The 9,792-nt window shown below is 39.2% G+C and overlaps 1 protein-coding gene across 4 annotated transcripts in view; it reads left to right on the forward strand.

Annotated features, from left to right (window-relative positions):
- The window catches only part of LOC107692495 (A-kinase anchor protein SPHKAP), a 133,542-nt gene that overhangs the window by 70,837 nt on the left and 52,913 nt on the right, over nt 1-9,792 (forward strand). The window contains exon 1 of one of the 4 annotated variants that reach the window (XM_016491578.1): nt 3,948-4,110. The exons of the other annotated variants lie outside the window; for them this stretch is intronic. The gene's annotated coding sequence lies outside the window, so the exon portion shown is untranslated. Of the gene's footprint in view, nt 1-3,947; nt 4,111-9,792 lie in introns of those variants that run through there. 4 annotated transcript variants of the gene reach the window in all.

Below are 9,792 nucleotides of genomic sequence, written 5' to 3' on the forward strand. Positions count from 1 at the left end.
AAACATTTTCTACAGTGCAATCTCCCAAGAGCGACTCCCACAATCGCTTTTGCGTTAAAAGAAAGCAGCGTCGTGTGATTATCACAATCAGCGATGCAGGCCGTAACCATGTGAATTATGAGAGGTAGCTGATGTGCACAGACACACTTATAAATCCCCACGATTAGAATAACAGCAGCCTGAGTCTCAGTAATTATACTGATCAACTATCCCATTAACGCTAATTACACCCACGTGGGCCAAGCCCTGTGTGCCTCCTCCAATAACTCGTACTCGATTGGAGAGCGTGCGGCGGCGTGTGCTGTATGTACTCTTGACAAAGGGCACTCGGTGTCTTTGATGATGAGATAAAAGGCCGCGCTTATCTGACTGTGGGATTAGGTGGAAATAACTGTCCATTTAATTTCGTTCTCCAGCACAGCTGTATCGTAATCCACACACACACGATAGCATCTCCTGCATCTGTAAACACACCTTACCCTGACTCATACGCATCCCTCCTAATTAGATGACAGACTCCTGTCTTTACGGCATTTAGATAACACCGGGAATTAGCATATCGTTAAAGTGACACATGAAATTTGCATGTGATTTGCATAACTCTAAATTCGGCCCCTGGCGTTATCTGCGTATATGTCACACGGCCCGCCCTTTCCCAAGAGCCCCTGGGCCCTGTGGGTCATGCCACCTATATCCCATAAATATCTCGGTCGGTGTCACATCCCGTCTTCCTCATGTCTTCCTCCTCCATTGTTTCCCTTAAATGGCCTCTGCCGTACTCACGTTTCTTTTCATCTGATGAAAATGCAAGATTGTGTGTCCCTCTGTTGTTGTAAACCTCAGGCCAGCTCTCTCTGCTGCCATCAAAGTCACAGTGACAGCTGTCAGTCGCCATCATGGGCCCAGCAGGGACAGTTCTAGATAATGCATGTTAAACAGACGGATGAGAGAGAGACATCAGAGTCACGCCGCCTGATGCATGTCAGTGCTGTATCAGTGTCCAGCCAATAACACTCGTATCAGTCATTAAAGAAGCAGTAAATCAAACCAGATGTGTTCAGAATAATGTCAGTAGAGGCTATGATTAAACATCTCCTTCTGCATAATTTATATTATAGAATAAAACTTTAAACAATAATGTCATAAGAGTAAGTCGACACATTTTCCGGCAGCTTTTATTGCAGAGTGCCTTAAAGGAATAGCTCACCCAAAAATAAAACATTTTCTGAATATTTACTCACCCTCTGGCCATTCAAGATGTAGATGAGTTGTTTCTTCATGGCAACAGAAAGAGAGATTTAGTTACATCACTTTGCTCATTAATGGATCCTCTGCAGTGAATGGGTGCCGTCGGAATGAGTCTAAACAGCTGATAAAAACACAATAATTCACAAATATATCCATAAATAATGTTTTGTGAAGTGAAAAGCTGCGTGTTTGTAAGATGCAAATCTATTTATAAGGCGTTTAAACTGTTGCTTTTGGCTAAAATATGAGTCCATAATCCATAATAATGTTTCCTTCTGAAAAACTCTGACATCAAAATCCACCCACATATTAGTTTAGAGCTATTTTGAACTGTTTTCACTTGTAAACGGTGCTTGGTCTGTGCATATTTCGCTCCTGATTTAGACCAGATGATTTTTTCCACTGGAGAATATTATGAATAGAGGACTTGTATTTTAGCTGTTTTGAAATTAAAAACATCTTGATGGATTTGTGTTTTACAAACACACTTTACAAGCCGATAACCAATGGACTGGAGGGGTGTAGATTATTGTGATGTTCTGATCAGCTGTTTGGACTCTCATTCTGACGGCACCCATTCACTGCAGAGGATCCATTGGTGAGCAAGTGATGCAATGCTATTTCTCCAAATCTGTTCTGACGAAGAAACAAACTCATCTACATCTTGGATGGCCTGAGGGTGAGTACATTTTCAGCAAATTGTCATTTTTGGATGAACTAGTCCATTAATCTTGACTTGAGAATTGGAGGTGGAAAGAAGATTTTTTTTTTTTTGCATTGCAGGGTGTGAAAATATACTTGAGAGGGTGTTGATAGTTATTGGGGTTGAATCATACTACTTACTAAGGATGCAGATCTCTGGGGAAAATGACAGAATCACTGGGTTTTGTCAGCCTTGTCATCTGTTATGCACTAAAAGCTGCAGACAGAAGTTTTATAAATTCTCTCACATTCTTCGTACAGACAAATGAAATACAACGACAATACACAGTCAAAACACTTGTTTATGTAAATGAGAAGCATTTATATTTAAGCAGCAAACAAGACAACCTTAAAAAGCAGTGATGCCCGTGTCCTGCTGTGTGACTAAATCTATTTGAAACTAAACTTTTCAGATTCTTCTGTAATTATACATGTAGCTTTTATGACCTCATTTTGGCTATACCAGTCAAAAGTTTGGAATGATTTTATTTATTCATTTATTTAGAAGGAAGTCTTTAATGCTCACCAAGGCTGCGTTTATTTGATCAAAATATAGTCAAACATCCTTCGAAATGATTCTAATGTACTGGTTTGTTGCTCAAGAAACATTTCTTCTTATTCTCAATGTTGAAAACAGTTGTGCTGATTAATATTTTTGTGGAAACTGATTGTTTTAAAGTTAATATTCATCAAAGAATCCTGAAAAATGGTCTCCAGAAAAATGTTAAGCAACAAAACTATTTCTACATTGATAATAATTGAGCACCACTGATAATTAAGCAGCAAATGTGCATATTATAATAATTTCAAAAGATCATGTGACACTGAAGACTGGAGTAATGATGCTGAAAATTCCGCTTTGATCACAGAAATAAATTACATTTTAAAATATATTCAAATAGAAAGCAGCTTTTTTTTAAATGTCAAAAATGTTTCATGATATTTCTAATTTTACTACATTTTGCATCAAATAAATAAAGACTTTTTACAAAGAAATATTGAAAAATCTTACTTCAAACGTTCGTTTAGTATAAAATATTTGTAGGGTACCTTTCAAAAAAATCATTTGCAGGATCATTTCAAATGAATTAGTGAAGAAAAATGGGATTCAGTTGTGAAAAAAAATAATGCAAGATATACATTTTGACATACACTCTAAAAAATGCTGGGTAAAATAGGGACAAACCCAGCAATTGGGCTGTTTTGACCCAGCGGTTGGGTTAAATGTTTAACCCAACCTTCTGGGTAGTAACCCAACCACTGGGTCAAAACAACCCAATAGCTGGGTTTGTCCCTTTTTAACCCAGCGCTGGGTTAAAAAGGGACAAACCCAGCTATTGGGTTGTTTTGACCCAGCGATTGGGTTGTTTTGAACCCAACCGCTGGGCCATACAACCCAATAGCTGCACTCTAAAAAATGCTGGGTAAAATAGGGACAAACCCAGCAATTGGGCTGTTTTGACCCAGCGGTTGGGTTAAATGTTTAACCCAACCTTCTGGGTAGTAACCCAACCACTGGGTCAAAACAACCCAATTGCTGGGTTTGTCCCTATTTTACCCAGCACTGGGTTATATTTAACCCAGCATGTTTTAGAGTGTATACTGTATATGTGGCCAAACTTGCTTAAACCTAATATTTTCACTTTAAATTTGGACATTAGTTAAAAAAATACGTTATTTAGCCTACCCAAACATCTATTATATATCTTGTCCAGACCGTTTTTCTATATGTGCTGATGTCGGTCTGCACATGATGTTCCATATTCCGTAGAACACACTACATGTCATGAGCTGTCGTTATGCCTGTTTGACTTCGTTTACCTTTTACCATTGGTCTTTCTATGCGCACAGTCGAGTTGCCGCGTTCTGTTCATCAAATGAAACCGCAGTGACGTAGAGTTCCCCCGCTGTTTTGATGATGCCTGGCGGGTCCCATAGCCTTATCTGGCATTCACTACAGTCTGTGCAGCTCTCGCTGGAAATTCCTCCGCTGCTCTGACAGACTGTGATGCGCTCGCGCTCGGGACAGGGGCACCGGCACGCGCCACAGCGCTCGGGCTTTCTTGGCACGCAGGATAATATAGGAACATAAGGCTATTTAGTGCTCGGTTTTTTTCTGGGAGGAGTGGCAGAAACCCAGTGCCTTCTGAAAATATAGGGGTAAGTGCGCGCATTTCAACCTTTCCATCATAAATCACTGTGCTTAATATAAGCCGAATCTTAGATGCGATTTCATCCACTACTTTTTCTTCTTAGCAACATAGTTTTGCGGTATTAAAATCAAATTCACTTGTACTTAAACCACACGAAAAAGACAAATCAGTAAACAATAATTGTGTGTGCCCGCTCTCCATGGGGCATGTGCAAGACGTGAAAAAAGTGAATTTGAGTTTGTTTGATTTGCTAACATTAGAATATTATTTACTTACAGACTGTTAAATGCATTGAGCGCCGTGCTGTTTATTCAGCTACGAATTGTTTGCTCATAAACGCATAAGGCAATGTAGTAGAATGAATACTCGTGTCTCTCGACGACTGTGTGGAGAAAATAGCTCAAGATAAGGTGTCTTTGTAGATAAAAACATAACCCATTTATTTCAGGTGGCTCGTGACGTCGCGCAACGCACGCTCATTTATTGCGCATCTGTTCGCGCGCTGGCTTTCTTTTTGTTTATTATTATACATTTTGATTATTATCTTTTTCCTTTTGCAGAATGATCCACCGGTTACTCAAATATTTGATGACATTTTGGAAATGTGATGAATTACCACGTAATAGATATCTGGGCTCGGTTGTCAATCTGAAATGATTTTGAGCTGTGGGAAGCGTGTAAAGCAGCCGTTCTCCTTTCACCTCAGTCTCTGACCTAAACGGTCAACAGGGTCATTTTAAAACTAACCGTGACAGCGGAATGGATTATTTAAAGCGAAGTGTCATTACAATCTTAAACTTCATTAACCAGCTCGCATTAAAGATGAAACGTTCCCCGGTTTGACGGAACAAGTGCCAGAGAGAAAGAAACTGTCTGTGGTCACGGTTCGTGCGGCACGTTCTGTCACAGTTCTCCACAAATCGCGGAATCGTTCATTAACAACTTAACTGTAATATATTGCTTTTGTGTACAAGGCCCACCCTGTTGAAAAAAACAGCATATGCTGGTTAGTTTTGTTTTGACGCTGGGATGCTGGTTTAAGCTGGTCCTTTGCTGGTTTGTGCTGGTTTTAGCTGGTTCTTTGCTGGTTTATGCTGGTCCTTTGCTGGTTTAAGCTGGTCCTTTGCTGGTTTGTGCTGGTCCTTTGCCAGCACATGACCAGCATAAACCAGCAAAAGGACCAGCATAAACCAGCAAATAACCAGCTAAAACCAGCAAAGGACCAGCATAAACCAGCAAAGGACCAGCATCACAGTGTCAAAACATACCTAACCAGCATATGCTGGTTTTTTCAACAGGGCATCATTTGCATTTGTTTAGATTTAAGCAGTTACAGTAAAATGACTGAATTTACGGACTTGAAACCGGTGCTGTAAGCATTTTAATACCACATGTAAATTGTTCATTCAGACCGACAGATATAACTCAAATATGTCTCTTGTGACAGTTGTTCTAGTAGGCTATCTGTAAACAGAATATAATGCTGCATTCAAGTCATCCTGGGACGTTCGTACTTACGAGTTGACAAGTCATAGCCTAATTACGACGTCAGGTGCGTTCAAGTCAGTTTAGTCGGCACAAGATGGCGGTGTACCTCATTTTAATAAATTACAAGAAAATACAACAGTGTCTGTTAACTCTGCTTATAGAAAATGAAGAGCAAAGAATTCGCATCAGGTGTGTTTTGCGTTTTTAATATTTTTTTTAGACCAGGATCCCAGTATAACTGATTTTAAGCATCAACAAACGCTAAAATACAGAGATTTAAAAAAGCTGTTAGCTAAATGCAACTTGCAACATGGCAAATCAAAAGATTTTTCACCTATAGGTGCAAAAATGATAGCATTTTTTTACTTGGATTTCATTAACTAGCTGCGTAACTTAAAGAAAATGTAGAGTTTCCCACTCGTAATAGCGACTTGGTGGTGGCGTTCATGTGCGTTCAACTCATAAATACGATCTATCCGACATGACTTGAACGCACCAAAAGTGTCCGGTGAACGGCCGCCCTTGTATAGCCAGTCAGAAAGGTTTACTGCCTGTCAATCATTTTGGATGTTCAGGTTTGTTGACATTTCTTGGCGGCTCGTTTTTTATGGTTGCTGAAATTTGGGCAATTACATTCATTGTTCATTTAAGACATGCTTATCAAAATCGAGGGCTTAGAGTCTATAGCAAATAAAGGAGTGACATTATACTTCAACCGATATATTAATTAATTTATTATTGTTTTAATTATGTTTTTCGAAGTGTCGATTAGTTATGGTGAAAAACAGCCTAGTTTTTAAGCAATTTTACATTCAAATTAAACCACATAAACTCCAGAAGTATATGTTCGTATCAAGTCCCTCCACATTTGCATAAAGTTACACTTTTCTCAGCTTTGTCATCCTGTTGCCAAAGATCACTGTTTGTCATGCCACTGGAAGTCACCAGCTCTCGTTGAAAGTTGAGTTCACTGGTGGTGTAAACAGGATTAAGACAGCATTTGCATTCACTTCTCAAAGCTGTGATTGACAGCCTGAGAAAATTGAATTCGCTTTTGACAGGTCATCATGAGCAAAACGCACATGGGAGTGTGTATTTCACGCATGTACTCTGTTTCACTTTACTCACTATTACTGTCCTCTGGCTATAAAACATTTCCAGCTTTTTTGTTGATAAATAATAACGAGCCTTCACGTAACCATCGACACGATTTCCATAAAGACTGGAGTTTCAGTGTAGCTCAGGCCCACGACACATCCAAACACATCAGGCAGCTGCGCTCATGTCCTCAAGGGATAATTTGAGTTTTTTAGCATCTGTTTTCATTTGATAGCTGTCAAATGGCATTTATGGCTTCGTGTCATAACCCATTGCATTAGAAGGAGAAAGAGTTCAGTCTGACGCTAGCTGCACAAATAAGTGTCTGCTGTCTTGGAAATGCTACAAATAGTAATGGTTTTACAGTAACCATAGCTAAAATTGTGAAATCGTTCCTTCATATTTAGCTCATTTAGTATATCATATTACAAATATTTATGTGCACCAAACAATTGTGTGCAGAGACCCTGTTGTTTAATTCAAGACATCAATACCAAGGCAAACTTCACACAGAATGTGTGTTTGTGTTTAAAAACTAGTTTTTGCATTTAAAAACACGCGACACAAATGGAAGAAAAAAAGTGAGGTCTCAAAATTGTTTTTTTAAAGCTTGCAACGTGAGTGCAATGGTCAAAGGCGTCCATATAGCACATGTCGACAATGGCAAAGCAGTGCAAAAGCAAAGCAAAAATGCAATTCTGTATGAATGGCGCCTAAAGGAGAAAATGCAGAATCACCATTAGACTCACTACAGAACTCAAGCTGACCCTTCACTAGAGAAATTCACTTCCGCCTCTCTGAATATTCCTGGAATTCATCAATATAACTCATGAGATGCTTCATTTGTTTTAGATATAATCCTGCTGCGAGCGGTTTCATAGTGATGGTGAAAAATGGCAAAACGTATACTGTAGATGATGCCTATGCTTTACATTTTGTCCTAACCAGATGTGAAGTGGAATCTTTTCCATGCTAATCATAGTTTTTGTCTTGTGGTTTCTATTTCTGTGACAGCTCAATGATTATCTCAGGTGCTTGTTTGTTTTGTACAACATTCAAATATTATCATTTGAGTTTGAATATATTTTTGCATGACTTAAATAGCCATAATGAACGTGACAATGGGTAAATAAACTGTGAACAAACAAGTGTATTCCAAGACAAAGACTGTATCAGTCACCGTGTACATTTTTTGGAATCACGTTACAATAATTATTTTTTTATTAATTCAGTATGTATTTATTTCTTCACGTTCCATTGCTCCGCCCACCTGCTCTTCTGATTGGCTGTGATTTGTGATTGATTTTGTTGCATCTTGTAGCTTCGTCTGGTGTCGTCATTGAAGTAGGACACAGTGTTTGAGTCACATAGCCAGAAACAAACAATTATTGATCATATTGACGAGCTGACTAAGCTAAGCTCAAAATGAACTAAGAATAACTAAGAAAGAACTGTGTTTTGTCATTGGCAGCCCTGGCTCTCGATCTGCCGAAGTGTTGAAGGAAGGGATCTAAAGTACGTTTTTCTCATTTTCGTCAACCTAACCACAGATTACAGCAACACAATTGCACGTAGTTGCAGCTCTTTTGAGTGTTTAATGTTAAAAGGTCTCTCAAGGCTCTCAGGTAATCCTCGATTGAGGCCAAAAGATATTCATAAACATTTTAGGTGAATATACAGTAGGCTGACATCCCAAGACAGCTCCTCAGAGCGAAGCAGTTAAGCCTTCTGATGCTCAAGTGTTTGCCTTCCTGGATGGAAAGCTTATGTAATTTGCTATCTAACCTTCATGACCTTGAGGAAAGCCCAGCAGAACCAGTCCTTTCTCAGGGGTGGCTTGAGTACACAATCGGATTAGTGAGAGAAAAGACATGGAATAAAAACACGTTCACACAAGTAACTGTTTTCGATTTTATTTTCTTGTTTTGACATTTTTAGCTTGCTCACAGCATGCTGTTTTAGCTGTTAGACAGTTTGCACGGTATGTAGCCCTCTTTGAAATGTTACGACCGTGCACATTCAGACAGACGTCATGTCACATGCGTCACGTCTCAAGCTGTTTTTCAGCGTTCTGCCACGAGTTTTGTGTTTTAAATCAGTTAAAAGTAGTCTAGCCATTGAAAAACATGTCTCGTCTTTGCTCTCTTCCATTCTGTTGCACTCAAAACATTTGTAAAAATGCAAGAGCGAGTCTAAACGCTGGCTGAAAATCAGGTATCATTCAGATAAACCACTGACTAAATGATTTTGTAAGTATAGGTAGTTTTGACCATCGCTAATGTGTTTTACAGTCCATTACAGAAGGCACTAGATGTACTTTTGAAATCTTTTATTATAGATAATAAAGAATAACTCAAGTTTCGAGTTCACACTGGCATCAGTTCATCATTTACTGTCATGTAATTTTATTTTGTCAGCGAAACACAAGAAGAAATCTAAGGAGGAAAGTTTTCAAGAAAGTGTATGATGATTTATACTGCAAGCCCCTAAATGACAGAAAGCACTGTAAAAGTATCTACTTAAACTTTTACATGCTTTTATGCATCCAAGTCTTAAAGTCCCCATGAAATCAAAATTAAAGTTTTTTGGGTGTTAGTATCAATATGTTAGTCTTAAGGTGATCTATAAGGCAGTGTGCTCCAAAACAGTGACAAAATTCGCATTTAGAAGATATAAGCATTCAAAGCTTGCAGTTCGTCACTTCCGCCAAAACGGCTCAACGATTTTTTTGACGTCACATCGTACTTCAGCTTCTCATCAAACTTTCTGTCCAATCAAATGCTCTCTAGAATCCGAAGCGCCCGCCCCCTGCACTATAAAATAGACGCTGAAGCCGCGGCTGAAATCGGTCACTTGTCCACAGAATTAGTATTTTCTGTACAGTGAATGGCACGTAGTGCACTATATGGGGGACAGGGAACGATTCAAACAGTGTAAATATGCTTTCCATTGAGGAAAAAAGAAGTCTGGTTTTGCGCGCTGTCACGCTAACCACCGCACACACACACACTCTGCTCCGGTCCAGAGACACGATAGCACGGAGCGGATCACATGCGCGAGTCGGCGCAGACCACAAAATGTATCAGAGCTATTTGAATTCTAC

Source organism: Sinocyclocheilus anshuiensis, unplaced genomic scaffold, assembly GCF_001515605.1.
Source record: "Sinocyclocheilus anshuiensis isolate Anshui unplaced genomic scaffold, SAMN03320099.WGS_v1.1 scaffold1082, whole genome shotgun sequence".
Classification (NCBI taxonomy): domain Eukaryota; kingdom Metazoa; phylum Chordata; class Actinopteri; order Cypriniformes; family Cyprinidae; genus Sinocyclocheilus; species Sinocyclocheilus anshuiensis.